This window comes from Oncorhynchus gorbuscha, unplaced genomic scaffold, assembly GCF_021184085.1.
Source record: "Oncorhynchus gorbuscha isolate QuinsamMale2020 ecotype Even-year unplaced genomic scaffold, OgorEven_v1.0 Un_scaffold_2999, whole genome shotgun sequence".
NCBI classification, from domain to species: Eukaryota; Metazoa; Chordata; class Actinopteri; order Salmoniformes; family Salmonidae; genus Oncorhynchus; species Oncorhynchus gorbuscha.
Window position 1 is genome coordinate 22501 of NW_025747363.1, and position 17500 is coordinate 40000.

General features: G+C 45.8%; 1 pseudogene; it reads right to left on the reverse strand.

Annotated features, from left to right (window-relative positions):
• The window catches only part of LOC124027211, a 37296-nt pseudogene that overhangs the window by 6455 nt on the left and 13341 nt on the right, over positions 1–17500 (reverse strand).

Sequence of the window (17500 nt, forward strand, 5' to 3'; positions counted from 1 at the left end):
TTCACAAACACAAACAGACCCCACAGAGCCCCAGGAGAGCAGCAAAATTAGACCCAATCAAATCATGAGAAAACAAAATGATAATTACTTGACACACTGGAAAAAAATCTACCAGAAACTGAGCAAACTAGAATGCTATTTGTCCCTAAACAGAGAGTACACAGCGGCAGAATACCTGACCACCGTGACTGACCCAAACAGTTAAGGAAAGCTTTGACTATGTACAGACTCAGTGAGCATAGCCTTGAACATTGAGAAAGGACGCCGTAGGCAGACACAGAGCTCTCAAGAGAAGACAGGCTATGTGCTCACTGCCCACAAAATGAGGTGGAAACTGAGCTGCACTTCCAAACCTCCTGCCCAATGTATGACCATATTAGAGACACATATATCCCTCAGATTACAAAGATCCACAAAGAATTTGAAAACAAACCCAACATTGATAAACTCCCATATCTACTGGGTGAAATACCACAGTGTGACATCACAGCAGCGAGACCGCCCGTTGCCATGACAAAAGGGAAACCAGTGGAACACAAACAACATAGTAAATAACAACAATATGTTTATTTATCTTCCCCCACTATTCACACTACAACTATTTACAACGTGCCATCAAAAGGCTAAAATGATTGAAATGTCTATATATATTTTTCAACCTTTTTAAGTGCAATATTTATTTATAATATTTATTGTTAAATTAACTAATTAAATTTAACAATATTTATTTATCATATTTATTTATAATATTTAATTATCATATTTATTGTTAAATTAACTAATTAAATGTAACAATATTTATTTATAATATTTATTGTTAAATTAACTAATTACATTTAACAATATTTATTGTTATTACCCATTATCTGTTAAATTCTAATAGTTGTTAATGTTGTTTTGTGTCTTTTCACTTGTGTTAATTGTTTATTTCATTTTCTTTGGAAATATAAACACATGTTTTCCATGCCAATAAAGGCCCACTGAGTTGAGATCGAGGCCCATTCATCTGAGAGGAGGCCCACTGAGTCTGAGAAGGCCCACTGAGTTGAGACCCATTGCCCACTGAGTTGAGAGTCTGAGGCCCACTGAGTTGAGGAGGCCCACTGATCAAATGAGAGGAGGCCCACTGAGCAGAATGAGGGAGAGAGGCCCACTGAGTTGAGAGGAGGCCCACTCACCTACAGAGAGGAACTGGAGAAGGTCCCCTAAGCAAGGCCCACTGGTTCTGGGGCCCACTGAACACAAACACAGGCCCACAGAGAGAGGAACCTGGGAGGCCCCTAAGCAAGCTGGTTCTGGGGCTCTGTTGAGAAGGCACAAACACACCCCACAGAGAGGAACTGGTTGAGAGGAGGCCCACTGAGTTGAGAGCTGGCCCACTGAGGGCTCTGTTCACTGAAAGAGGAGGCCCACTGAGTTGAGAGGAGGCAAAATTAGAGGAGGCCCACAAATCATGAGAAAACAAAATGATAATTACTTGACACACTGGAAAAAAAATCTACCAGAAACTGAGGCAAACTAGAGTTGATTTGTCCACTAAACAGAGGAGGCCCAGAATGAGGCCCACTGAGTTGAGAGTGAGGCCCAAACTTAAGAGAAAGCTTTGACTATGACAGACTCAGTGAGCATAGCCTTGCTATTGAGAGGAGGCCTGTGAGAGGAGGCCCACTGAAGAGGCCCACTGAATTGAGAGGAGGAGGCCCACAGGCCCACTGAAGACACTGCCCACTGCCCACAAAATGAGGTTGAAACTGAGGCTGACTTGAAACCTCCTGCCCAATGTATGACCATATTGAGAGGACCCACTGAGTTCCCCAGATTACAAAGATCCACAAAGAATTTGAGGCCCACTGACATTGATAAGGCCCACTCTACTGGGTGAAAGGCCCACAGTGTGACAGGCCCACTGATTTGAGACCGAGGCCCACTGACAAAAGGGAAACCAGTGGAACACAAACCCACTAGTAAATAACAGGCCCACTATGTTTATTTATCTGAATTGAGAGGAGGCCCACTATTGACACTACAACTATTTACAAGGCGCTAAAATGATTGAAATGTCTATATATATTTTTCAACCTTTTGAGAGTGATATTTATTTATGATATTTATTGTTAAATTAACTAAGATATTTATTTATCATATTTATTTATAATATTTAATTCTCATATTTATTGTTAAATTAACTAATTAAATGTAACAATATTTATTTATAATATTTATTGTTAAATTAACTAATTACATTTAACAATATTTATTGTTATTATTGTTACTGTTAAATTCTAATAGTTGTTAATGTTGTTTTGTGTCTTTTCACTTGTGTTAATTGTTTATTTCATTTTCTTTGGAAATATAAACACGTGTTTTCCATGCCAATAAAGGCCCACTGAGTTGAGACGAGGCCCACTGAGTTGAGAGGAGGCCCACTGAGTTGAGAGGAGGCCCACTGAGTTGAGAGGAGGCCCACTGAGTTGAGAGGAGGCCCACTGAGTTGAGAGGAGGCCCACTGAGTTGAGAGGAGGCCCACTGAGTTGAGAGGAGGCCCACTGAGTTGAGACGAGGCCCACTGAGTTGAGAGGAGGCCCACTGAATTGAGACGAGGCCCACTGAGTTGAGAGGAGGCCCAATAAAGGCCCACTGAGTTGAGAGGAGGCCCACTGAGTTGAGAGGAGGCCCACTGAGTTGAGAGGAGGCCCACTGAGTTGAGAGGAGGCCCACTGAGTTGAGAGGAGGCCCACTGAGTTGAGAGGAGGCCCACTGAGTTGAGAGGAGGCCCACTGAGTTGAGAGGAGGCCCACTGAGTTGAGACGAGGCCCACTGAATTGAGACGAGGCCCACTGAGTTGAGAGGAGGCCCACTGAGTTGAGAGGAGGCCCACTGAGTTGAGAGGAGGCCCACTGAGTTGAGACGAGGCCCACTGAATTGAGACGAGGCCCACTGAGTTGAGAGGAGGCCCACTGAGTTGAGAGGAGGCCCACTGAATTGAGAGGAGGCCCATTGAGTTGAGAGGAGGCCCACTGAGTTGAGAGGAGGCCCACTGAATTGAGACGAGGCCCACTGAGTTGAGAGGAGGCCCACTGAGTTGAGAGGAGGCCCACTGAGTTGAGACTGAGTTGAGAGGAGGCCCACTGAGTTGAGGCCCACTTGAGAGGAGGCCCACTGAGTTGAGAGGAGGCCCACTGAATTGAGAGGAGGCCCACTGAGTTGAGAGGAGGCCCACTGAATTTAGAGGAGGCCCACTGAATTGAGAGGAGGCCCACTGAGTTGAGACGAGGCCCACTGAGTTGAGACGAGGCCCACTGAATTGAGACGAGGCCCACTGAATTGAGACGAGGCCCACTGAATTGAGAGGAGGCCCACTGAATTGAGAGGAGGCCCACTGAATTGAGAGGAGAGTACACAGTCATTAGCCCTCTCTGGGCTCGATTACCTGGAGCATCCAGGGGGACATCTAGGGTGGGTGGAAGGGAGAGAGGGACATGTTACAAGCAGCAGGGTATAAACCTTCCTCAGGTCTCCGTCTCCTGCAGCAGACACCGGTCCTTCCAGACAGTCCTGGAACACAATGTCTATCTAAATAGATCTACAGTCAATACTATCTAGAGTCTGGACTCTGGACCACTAAGTTGTTTAGACTCATAACAGTCAATACTATCTAGAGTCTGGACTGCTAAGTTGTTTAGACTCATAACAGTCAATACTATCTAGAGTCTGGACTCTGGTCCGTTAAGTTGTTTAGACTCATAACAGTCAATACTATCTAGAGTCTGGACTGCTAAGTTGTTTAGACTCATAACAGTCAATACTATCTAGAGTCTGGACTCTGGTTCGTTAAGTTGTTTAGACTCATAACAGTCAATACTATCTAGAGTCTGGACTGCTAAGTTGTTTAGACTCATAACAGTCAATACTATCTAGAGTCTGGACCCCTAAGTTGTTTAGACTCATAACAGTCAATACTATCTAGAGTCTGGACTGCTAAGTTGTTTAGACTCATAACAGTCAATACTATCTAGAGTCTGGACTGCTAAGTTGTTTAGACTCATAACAGTCAATACTATCTAGAGTCTGGACTCTGGACTGCTAAGTTGTTTAGACTCATAACAGTCAATACTATCTAGACTCTGGACTGCTAAGTTGTTTAGACTCATAACAGTCAATACTATCTAGAGTCTGGACTGCTAAGTTGTTTAGGATCATAATGTCAATTAATACCCTGGCAGTTGGTGTTTGGTAGTTGGTGTTCGGCAGTTGGTGTTTGGCAGTTGGTGTTTGGTAGTTGGTGTTTGGCAGTTGGTGTTTGGTAGTTGGTGTTTGGTAGTTAGTGTTCGGCAGTTGGTGTTCGGCAGTTGGTGTTCGGCAGTTGGTGTTTGGCAGTTGGTGTTTGGCAGTTGGTGTTTGGCAGTTGGTGTTTGGCAGTTGGTGTTTGGTAGTTGGTGTTTGGTAGTTGGTGTTTGGTAGTTAGTGTTTGGTAGTTGGTGTTTGGCAGTTGGTGTTTGGCAGTTGGTGCAGTTGGTGCAGTTGGTGTTTGGTAGTTGGTGTTTGGTAGTTGGTGTTTGGTAGTTGGTGTTTGGCAGTTGGTGTTTGGCAGTTGGTGTTTGGCAGTTGGTGTTTGGCAGTTGGTGTTTGGCAGTTGGTGTTTGGTAGTTGGTGTTTGGCAGTTGGTGTTTGGCAGTTGGTGTTTGGTAGTTGGTGTTTGGTAGTTGGTGTTTGGTAGTTAGTGTTTGGTAGTTGGTGTTTGGCAGTTGGTGTTTGGCAGTTGGTGTTTGGCAGTTGGTGTTTGGTAGTTAGTGTTTGGTAGTTGGTGTTTGGTAGTTGGTGTTTGGCAGTTGGTGTTTGGCAGTTAGTGTTTGGCAGTTGGTGTTTGGCAGTTGGTGTTTGGCAGTTAGTGTTTGGCAGTTGGTGTTTGGCAGTTGGTGTTTGGTAGTTGGTAGTTGGTGTTTGGCAGTTGGTGTTTGGTAGTTGGTGTTTGGCAGTTAGTGTTTGGCAGTTGGTGTTTGGTAGTTGTTGTTTGGCAGTTGGTGTTTGGTGGTTTGTATTCTTACGTTCTTCATCTTGAAGGACTCTTCCTCCAGTCTCTCTACAGCCAGGATATTCTCTATAGGGATTCTGCAAAGAGCGCCCTCACCTGGAGAAAACAAGGTACTGCATCAGACACCAGAACAAACAGCTGTGTGTGCGAGCGTGTGCGTGTGTGTGTGTGTGTGCGTGTGTGTATTGGGTGGTTTTCTCCCATTTCAGCTTAGCTTTGATTCCTGTTCACAAAGTTAATCATCAACACGATGAATCAACACACTGACTCTGTCTTTGGCCGTAATATAGAGGCATCACTACAGACCCAGGGCTCGATCCCGGTCTGTATCACAACCGGCCGTGATCGGGAGTTCCATAGGGCGGCGCACATTTGGCCCAGTGTCGTCCGGGTTAGGGGAGGGGGGGTTTACAAGCAGGCCATCATTGTAAATAAGAATTTGTTCGTAACTGACTTGATTAGTTAAATAAAGGTTAAATAAAATAGAGGATGTTGTTCCTACTGTGACCGTTAGAACCCAAAACCAGATGGCAGCGCACACCACCGCATTTAACCACGGTGAGGGACTGGAAACATGGACGAGTACAAACACACAATCAAACAGGCAAAGATATATTATAGGGTCAAAGTGGAGTCGCAATTGTCAGGGACTCCAGAAAATCCTGGATTATAGAGGAAACACCAGCCAAGTCGCGGACACAAACGCCTCACCGCCAGACAAGCTGAACACCTTTATCACCCCCTTCGAGGAAAACAACTCACAGCCACCGACGTGGGCCCCCGCTGTCCACGAGGACCGAATCAAATCAAATCCAATGTTGTTTTTAGGCTCCAGATCTCTGTAGCCGACGTGAGTAGGATATTCAAACGTGTTAACCCTCTCAAGGCTGTCGGCCCGGAGGGCATCCCAAGCTACGTTTTCAGAGCATGTGCAGACTAACTGGCTGGAGTTTTTACCGACAACCTCTCCCTATCCCGGTCTGCTGTCCCCACTTGCTTCAAGATGGCCACCATTGTTCCTGTACCCAAACAAGCTGAACTAAGTGACTATCGCCCCGTAGCACTGACTTCTGTCATCATGAAGCGCTTTGAAAGGCTAGAATCTCCACCACACACGACACGCCTGACCCACTATAATTTTCATACTGCCCCAACGTTGGCTCCCTCTGCTGGGAGTACACGGGCTGGGCACCCCGACGCTGATGGCTCCAAGTAGAGGTAATTTGGGGAGTGTGCCAATCAGCTGTGCAGGCCACATAAAGGGAGCGCCGTGGCACCCCCGCGAGAGACGGACACGGCACAGAGTCTGAGAAGAAGGACCGAGCCGAACCTCAGTTATTTTGTTCTTATGTTTATTTTGTTTCCAAGTAAAGTCGGGTTTTCTGACTAGAAACTCCCCGTCTCTGTGTTCATCTCTGCAAACTCAACACCCATCGGTTTACCACACGGGGGGTATTTGGGAATAGCCCCAACACCCACGGTTTACCACACGGGGGGTATTTGGGAATAGCCCCAACACCCATCGGTTTACCACACGGGGGGGTATTTGGACATAGCTCCAACACCCATCGGTTTACCACACGGGGGGTATTTGGACATAGCCCCAACACCCATCGGTTTACCACAGGGGGGTATTTGGACATAGCTCCGACACCCCACGGTTTACTACACCTCTATAAACACACAGTGGATACCATCTAACTACACCTCTATAACATACAGTGGATACCATCTAACTACACCTCTATAACACACAGTGGATACCATCTAACTACACCTCTATAACACACAGTGGATACCATCTAACTACACCTCTATAACACACAGTGGATACCATCTAACTACACCTCTATAACACACAGTGGATACCATCTAACTAACACCTCTATAACACACAGTGGATACCATCTAACTACACCTCTATAACACACAGTGGATACCATCTAACTACACCTCTATAACACACAGTGGATACCATCTAACTACACCTCTATAACACACAGTGGATACCATCTAACTACACCTCTATAACACACGGTGGATACCATCTAACTACACCTCTATAACACACGGTGGATACCATCTAACTACACCTCTATAACACACGGTGGATACCATCTAACTACACCTCTATAACACACGGTGGATACCATCTAACTACACCTCTATAACACATAGTGGATACCATCTAACTACACCTCTATAACACATAGTGGATACCATCTAACTACACCTCTATAACACACAGTGGATACCATCTAACTACACCTCTATAACACATAGTGGATACCATCTAACTACACCTCTATAACACATAGTGGATACCATCTAACTGCACCTCTATAACACATAGTGGATACCATCTAACTACACCTCTATAACACACGGTGGATACCATCTAACTACACCTCTATAACACACAGTGGATACCATCTAACTACACCTCTATAACACACGGTGGATACCATCTAACTACACCTCTATAACACACGGTGAATACCATCTAACTACACCTCTATAACACAGTGGATACCATCTAACTACACCTCTATAACACATAGTGGATACCATCTAACTACACCTCTATAACACACAGTGGATACCATCTAACTACACCTCTATAACACATAGTGGATACCATCTAACTACACCTCTATAACACACGGTGGATACCATCTAACTACACCTCTATAACACACGGTGGATACCATCTAACTACACCTCTATAACACAGTGGATACCATCTAACTACACCTCTATAACACATAGTGGATACCATCTAACTACACCTCTATAACACACGGTGGATACCATCTAACTACACCTCTATAACACACGGTGGATACCATCTAACTACACCTCTATAACACAGTGGATACCATCTAACTACACCTCTATAACACATAGTGGATACCATCTAACTACACCTCTATAACACACGGTGGATACCATCTAACTACACCTCTATAACACACGGTGGATACCATCTAACGAGATCTTGAGCACACACAGACCAGACAAAGAACCAGGCCTGACAAACCTCCAGCCGTTACCTTTGGTTTTGTGGTAGGTAAACTCATGGTTAGTGAGGCGAAACCACCTCTTCTTGAAGTTCTTCATCCCAAAACGGTTCCTCCCCTGGGCTCGCTTGATCATGAACCTGGAGAGAAGAAGAAATGAGTGATTGACTGGAGACATAATCAGACAGAGAGGTCTTCAGAGAAACACACGAGGTGAAGGACAGGCAGTCGTGAGTCTGGGGTCTGATCCAATACTACTGTAGAGATACCAGTTTATATAGGTTCAGTCGTGAGTCTGGGGTCTGATCCAATACTACTGTAGAGATACCAGGTTATATAGGTTCAGTCGTGAGTCTGGGGTCTGATCCAATACTACTGTAGAGATACCAGGTTATATAGGTTCAGTAGTGGGTCTGGGGTCTGGGGTCTGATCCAATACTACTGTAGAGATACCAGGTTATATAGGTTCAGTCGTGAGTCTGGGGTCTGATCCAATACTACTGTAGAGATACCAGGTTATATAGGTTCAGTAGTGAGTCTGGGGTCTGATCCAATACTACTGTAGAGATACCAGGTTATATAGGTTCAGTAGTGAGTCTGGGGCCTGATCCAATACTACTGTAGAGATACCAGGTTATATAGGTTCAGTAGTGGGTCTGGGGCCTGGGGTCTGATCCAATACTACTGTAGAGATACCAGGTTATATAGGTTCAGTAGTGAGTCTGGGGTCTGATCCAATACTACTGTAGAGATACCAGGTTATATAGGTTCAGTAGTGAGTCTGGGGTCTGATCCAATACTACTGTAGAGATACCAGGTTATATAGGTTCAGTAGTGAGTCTGGGGTCTGATCCAATACTACTAGGTTAGTGAGTCTGGGGTCTGATCCAATACTACAGAGATACCAGGTTATATAGGTTCAGTAGTGAGTCTGGGGTCTGATCCAATACTACTGTAGAGATACCAGGTTATATAGGTTCAGTAGTGAGTCTGGGGTCTGATCCAATACTACTGTAGAGATACCAGGTTATATAGGTTCAGTAGTGAGTCTGGGGTCTGATCCAATACTACTGTAGAGATACCAGGTTATATAGGTTCAGTAGTGAGTCTGGGGTCTGATCCAATACTACTGTAGAGATACCAGGTTATATAGGTTCAGTAGTGAGTCTGGGGTCTGATCCAATACTACTGTAGAGATACCAGGTTATATAGGTTCAGTAGTGAGTCTGGGGTCTGATCCAATACTACTGTAGAGATACCAGGTTATATAGGTTCAGTAGTGAGTCTGGGGTCTGATCCAATACTACTGTAGAGATACCAGGTTATATAGGTTCAGTAGTGAGTCTGGGGTCTGATCCAATACTACTGTAGAGATACCAGGTTATATAGGTTCAGTAGTGAGTCTGGGGTCTGATACCAATACTAGGTTCAGTAGTGAGTCTGGGGAGATACCAGTAGAGATACCAGGTTATATAGGTTCAGTAGTGAGTCTGGGGTCTGATCCAATACTACTGTAGAGATACCAGGTTATATAGGTTCAGTAGTGAGTCTGGGGTCTGATCCAATACTACTGTAGAGATACCAGGTTATATAGGTTCAGTAGTGAGTCTGGGGTCTGATCCAATACTACTGTAGAGATACCAGGTTATATAGGTTCAGTAGTGTCTGGGGTCTGATCCAATACTACTGTAGAGATACCAGGTAGGTTCTGAGTCTGGGGTCTGATCCAATACTACTGTAGAGATACCAGGTTATATAGGTTCAGTAGTGAGTCTGGGGTCTGGGGTCTGATCCAATACTACTGTAGAGATACCAGGTTATATAGGTTCAGTAGTGAGTCTGGGGTCTGATCCAATACTACTGTAGAGATACCAGGTTATATAGGTTCAGTAGTGAGTCTGGGGTCTGATCCAATACTACTGTAGAGATACCAGGTTATATAGGTTCAGTAGTGAGTCTGGGGTCTGATCCAATACTACTGTAGAGATACCAGGTTATATAGGTTCAGTAGTGAGTCTGGGGTCTGATCCAATACTACTGTAGAGATACCAGGTTATATAGGTTCAGTAGTGAGTCTGGGGTCTGATCCAATACTACTGTAGAGATACCAGGTTATATAGGTTCAGTAGTGAGTCTGGGGTCTGATCCAATACTACTGTAGAGATACCAGGTTATATAGGTTCAGTAGTGAGTCTGGGGTCTGATCCAATACTACTGTAGAGATACCAGTTTATATAGGTTCAGTAGTGAGTCTGGGGTCTGATCCAATACTACTGTAGAGATACCAGGTTATATAGGTTCAGTAGTGAGTCTGGGGTCTGATCCAATACTACTGTAGAGATACCAGTTTATATAGGTTCAGTCGTGAGTCTGGGGTCTGATCCAATACTACTGTAGAGATACCAGGTTATATAGGTTCAGTAGTGAGTCTGGGGTCTGATCCAATACTACTGTAGAGATACCAGTTTATATAGGTTCAGTCGTGAGTCTGGGGTCTGATCCAATACTACTGTAGAGATACCAGTTTATATAGGTTCAGTCGTGAGTCTGGGGTCTGATCCAATACTACTGTAGAGATACCAGGTTATATAGGTTCAATAGTGGGTCTGGGGCCTGATCCAATACTATTGTTGATTAGTTCTCTCTCTCTTACCCCTAACCCCTCAGTGTTACCCCCTGTGTTCTCTCTCTTACCCCTAACCCCTCAGTGTTACCCCCTGTGTTCTCTCTCTCTCACCCCTAACCCCCTCAGTGTTACCCCCTGTGTTCTCTCTCTTACCCCTAACCCCTCAGTGTTACCCCCTGTGTTCTCTCTCTTACCCCTAACCCCCTCAGTGTTACCCCCTGTGTTCTCTCTCTCTTACCCCTAACCCCTCAGTGTTACCCCCTGTGTTCTCTCTCTTACCCCTAACCCCTCAGTGTTACCCCCTGTGTTCTCTCTCTCTTACCCCTAACCCCCTCAGTGTTACCCCCTGTGTTCTCTCTCTTACCCCTAACCCCCTCAGTGTTACCCCCTGTGTTCTCTCTCTTACCCCTAACGCCCTCAGTGTTACCCCCTGTGTTCTCTCTCTCTTACCCCTAACCCCTCAGTGTTACCCCCTGTGTTCTCTCTCTTACCCCTAACCCCCTCAGTGTTACCCCCTGTGTTCTCTCTCTCTTACCCCTAACCCCCTCAGTGTTACCCCCTGTGTTCTCTCTCTTACCCCTAACCCCCTCAGTGTTTCCCCCTGTGTTCTCTCTCTTACCCCTAACCCCCTCAGTGTTTCCGCCTGTGTTCTCTCTCTTACCCCTAACCCCTCAGTGTTTCCCCCTGTGTTCTCTCTCTTACCCCTAACCCCTCAGTGTTCTCCTCAGTGTTACCCCTGTGTTCTCTCTCTCTTACCCCTAACCCCTCAGTGTTTCCCCCTGTGTTCTCTCTCTCTTACCCCTAACCCCCTCAGTGTTATCCCCTGTGTTCTCTCTCTTACCCATAACCCCCTCAGTGTTACCCCCTATGGTCTCTCTCTTACCCCTAACCCCCTCAGTGTTACCCCCTGTGTTCTCTCTCTTACCCCTAACCCCCTCAGTGTTTCCGCCTGTGTTCTCTCTCTTACCCCTAACCCCCTCAGTGTTACCCCCTGTGTTCTCTCTCTTACCCCTAACCCCCTCAGTGTTACCCCGTGTGTTCTCTCTCTTACCCCTAACCCCCTTAGTGTTACCCCCTGTGTTCTCTCTCTCACCCCTAACCCCCTCAGTGTTACCCCCTGTGTTCTCTCTCTCTCACCCCTAACCCCCTCAGTGTTACCCCCTGTGTTCTCTCTCTTACCCCTCTTTCAGCATGATGGGAGTCTCGATACTCTTCTGGTTCCATCTCCCAGACGACGAGATTAGGTCCAGGAACTACAGACAGACGGACAGAGGGCGCATCTTAAATGTACATTTTAGTCATTTTAATAGACTCTCTTATCCAGAACGACTTACAATAGCAATTAGCTTTTACGTGCCTTGCTCAAGGGCACATCGGCATATTTTTCACCTAGTCATCTCGGGGATTCGAACCGGTGACCTTTCAGGCTACTGGCCCAACGCTCTGAAATCTTTTATGCTTCCTATGCCAAATCACACCCTGGGGGATGAGCTGGGGGTGAGCTGGGGGATGAGCTGGGTGTGAGCTGGGGGTGAGCTGGGGATGAGCTGGGTGAGAGTTGGGGGATGAGCTGGGGGAGAGCTGGGGGATGAGCTGGGGGTGAGCTGGGGGTGAGCTGGGGGATGAGCTGGGGGATGAGCTGGGTGTGAGCTGGGAGGTGAGCTGGGGGTGAGCTGGGGGGTGAGCTGGGTGATGAGCTGGGGGTGAGCTGGTGGTGAGCTGGGGATGAGTTCCCAGACATCCAGGACGTACAGCCAGTGTCTGAAAAAGCCTCCAGCCGCCCGAGACAAGGACTGTTCTCCATGCTCCTGTCCTGCAGGCGGTACCGGTGCATCAAGGTTCAGACAAACAGACTCCTAAACCGCTTCTATCCCCTGGCCATAAGACAAGGACTGTTCTCCCTGCGGTACCGGTGCATCAAGGTTCAGACAAACAGACTCCTAAACCGCTTCTATCCCCTGGCCATAAGACAAGGACTGTTCTCCCTGCTCCTGTCCTGCAGGGGGTACCGGTGCATCAAGGTTCAGACAAACAGACTCCTAAACCGCTTCTATCCCCTGGCCATAAGTCTGTTAAATCGCTATCAACTTCCTCTCTCCTTCTCCCAACGACTATCCACACTGACTAATCACCGGGGGGCTGGTCAGTACCAGAACCTTAGAGCTCTCATTCTGATCACTGGGGGCTGGTCAGTACCAGAACCATAGAGCTCTCATTCTGATCACTGGGGGCTGGTCAGTACCAGAACCTTAGAGCTCTCATTCTGATCACTGGGGGCTGGTCAGTACCAGAACCGTAGAGCTCTCATTCTGAACACTGGGGGCTGGTCAGTACCAGAACCGTAGAGCTCTCATTCTGAACACTGGGGGGCTGGTCAGTACCAGAACCGTAGAGCTCTCATTCTGATCACTGGGGGCTGGTCAGTACCAGAACCTTAGAGACTCTCATTCTCCCAGCCACAGAGCAGAGACTCTCATTCTCCCAGCTACAGAGCAGAGACTCTCATTCTCCCAGCCACAGAGCAGAGACTCTCATTCTCCCAGCTACAGAGCAGAGCAGAGACTCTCATTCTCCCAGCCACAGAGCAGAGACTCTCATTCTCCCAGCCACAGAGCAGAGACTCTCATTCTCCCAGCTACAGAGCAGAGACTCTCATTCTCCCAGCCACAGAGCAGAGACTCTCATTCTCCCAGCCACAGAGCAGACTCTCATTCTCCCAGCCACAGAGCAGAGACTCTCATTCTCCCAGACTCTCATTCTCCCAGCTACAGAGCAGAGACTCTCATTCTCCCAGCCACAGAGCAGAGACTCTCATTCTCCCAGCCACAGAGCAGAGACTCTCATTCTCCCAGCTACAGAGCAGATACTCTCATTCTCCCAGCCACAGAGCAGAGCAGAGACTCTCATTCTCCCAGCCACAGAGCAGAGACTCTCATTCTCCCAGCCACAGAGCAGAGACTCTCATTCTCCCAGCTACAGAGCAGAGACTCTCATTCTCCCAGCCACAGAGCAGAGCAGAGACTCTCATTCTCCCAGCTACAGAGCAGAGACTCTCATCCTCCCAGCCACAGAGCAGAGACTCTCATTCTCCCAGCCACAGAGCAGAGACTCTCATTCTCCCAGCTACAGAGCAGAGACTCTCATTCTCCCAGCCACAGAGCAGACTCTCATTCTCCCAGCTACAGAGCAGAGCAGAGACTCTCATTCTCCCAGCCACAGAGCAGAGACCCTCATTCTCCCAGCCACAGAGCAGAGACTCTCATTCTCCTAGACACAGAGCAGAGACTCTCATTCTCCCAGCTACAGAGCAGAGACTCTCATTCTCCCAGCTACAGAGCAGAGCAGAGACTCTCATTCTCCCAGCTACAGAGCAGAGACTTTCGTTCTCCCAGCCACAGAGCAGAGCAGAGACGCTCATTCTCCCAGCTACAGAGCAGAGACTCTCATTCTCCCAGCCACAGAGCAGAGACTCTCATTCTCCCAGCTACAGAGCAGAGCAGAGACTCTCATTCTCCCAGCTACAGAGCAGAGACTCTCATTCTCCCAGCTACAGAGCAGATACTCTCATTCTCCCAGCTACAGAGCAGAGACTCTCATTCTCCCAGCTACAGAGCAGAGACTCTCATTCTCCCAGCTACAGAGCAGAGACTCTCATTCTCCCAGCCACAGAGCAGAGACTCTCAATCTCCCAGCTACAGAGCAGAGACTCTCATTCTCCCAGCCACAGAGCAGAGACCCTCATTCTCCCAGCCACAGGGCAGACTCTCATTCTCCCAGCTACAGAGCAGAGACTCTCATTCTCCCAGCTACAGAGCAGAGACTCTCATTCTCCCAGCTACAGAGCAGAGACTCTCATTCTCCCAGCTACAGAGCAGAGACTCTCATTCTCCCAGCCACAGAGCAGAGACTCTCAATCTCCCAGCTACAGAGCAGAGACTCTCATTCTCCCAGCCACAGAGCAGAGACTCTCATTCTCCCAGCCACAGAGCAGAGACTCTCATTCTCCCAGCCACAGAGCAGAGACCCTCATTCTCCCAGCCACAGGGCAGACTCTCATTCTCCCAGCTACAGAGCAGAGATTCTCATTCTCCCAGCTACAGAGCAGAGACTCTCATTCTCCCAGCTACAGAGCAGAGACTCTCATTCTCCCAGCCACAGAGCAGAGACTCTCATTCTCCCAGCCACAGAGCAGAGACTCTCATTCTCCCAGCTACAGAGCAGAGACTCTCGTTCTCCCAGCCACAGAGCAGAGACTCACGTTCTTCACAGCGTCGCCATACTTCTGCTCGTTGAAGTAATCGTAGAAGGCCGCCATGTAAGTCTCTTTAAAACTAGCTGATTTGGACTTGGCCAGGCTACCCAGGGTCTGGATGGTCTTTGAGATGAGGGTGAGGGTCCGAGACGTGGCGGGGTCCTGAGGAGGAGACGGACTGAGGTTAGAACACTACCGACACACAACATACTAACACACTGTTAACCACAACATACTAACACACTGTTAACCACAACATACTAACACACTGTTAACCACAACATACTAACACACTGTTAACCACAACATACTAACACACGATTAACCACAACATACTAACACACAACATACTAACACACTGTTAACCACAACATACTAACACACTGTTAACCACAACATACTAACACACTGTTAACCACAACATACTAACACACAGTTAACTACAACATACTAACACACTGTTAACCACAACATACTAACACACTATTAACCACAACATACTAACACACTGTTAACCACAACATACTAACACACTGTTAACCACAACATACTAACACACAACATACTAACACACTGTGACCCACAACATACTAACACACTATTAACCACAACATACTAACACACATCATACTAACACACTGTTAACCACAACATACTAACACACTGTTAACCACAAAATACTAACACACTATTAACCACAACATACTAACACACTGTTAACCACAACATACTAACACACTGTTAACCACAACATACTAACACACTATTAACCACAACATACTAACACACAACATACTAACACACTGTTAACCACAACATACTAACACACTGTTAACCACAAAATACTAACACACTGTTAACCACAACATACTAACACACAACATACTAACACACTGTTAACCACAACATACTAACACACTGTTAACCACAACATACTAACACACTGTTAACCACAACATACTAACACACTGTTAACCACAACATACTAACACACAACATACTAACACACTATTAACCACAACATACTAACACACAACATACTAACACACTGTTAACCACAACATACTAACACACTGTTAACCACAACATACTAACACACTGTTAACCACAACATACTAACACACAACATACTAACACACTGTGACCCACAACATACTAACACACTATTAACCACAACATACTAACACACAACATACTAACACACTGTGACCCACAACATACTAACACACTATTAACCACAACATACTAACACACAACATACTAACACACTGTTAACCACAACATACTAACACACTGTTAACCACAACATACTAACACACTGTTAACCACAACATACTAACACACTATTAACCACAACATACTAACACACAACATACTAACACACTGTTAACCACAACATACTAACACACTGTTAACCACAACATACTAACACACTGTTAACCACAACATACTAACACACTGTTAACCACAACATACTAACACACTATTAACCACAACATACTAACACACAACATACTAACACACTGTTAACCACAACATACTAACACACTGTTAACCACAAAATACTAACACACTGTTAACCACAACATACTAACACACTGTTAACCACAACATACTAACACACTGTTAACCACAACATACTAACACACTGTTAACCACAACATACTAACACACTGTTAACCACAACATACTAACACACAACATACTAACACACTATTAACCACAACATACTAACACACAACATACTAACACACTGTTAACCACAACATACTAACACACTGTTAACCACAACATACTAACACACTGTTAACCACAACATACTAACACACAACATACTAACACACTGTGACCCACAACATACTAACACACTATTAACCACAACATACTAACACACAACATACTAACACACTGTGACCCACAACATACTAACACACTGTTAACCACAACATACTAACACACTGTTAACCACAACATACTAACACACGATTAACCACAACATACTAACACACAACATACTAACACACTGTTAACCACAACATACTAACACACTGTTAACCACAACATACTAACACACTGTTAACCACAACATACTAACACACTGTTAACCACAACATACTAACACACAACATACTAACACACTGTGACCCACAACATACTAACACACTATTAACCACAACATACTAACACACAACATACTAACACACTGTGACCCACAACATACTAACACACTGTTAACCACAACATACTAACACACTGTTAACCACAACATACTAACACACTGTTAACCACAACATACTAACACACTGTTAACCACAACATACTAACACACAACATACTAACACACTGTTAACCACAACATACTAACACACTGTTAACCACAACATACTAACACACTGTTAACCACAACATACTAACACACTGTTAACCACAACATACTAACACACTGTGACCCACAACATACTAACACACTGTTAACCACAACATACTAACACACTGTTAACCACAACATACTAACACACAACATACTAACACACTATTAACCACAACATACTAACACACAACATACTAAC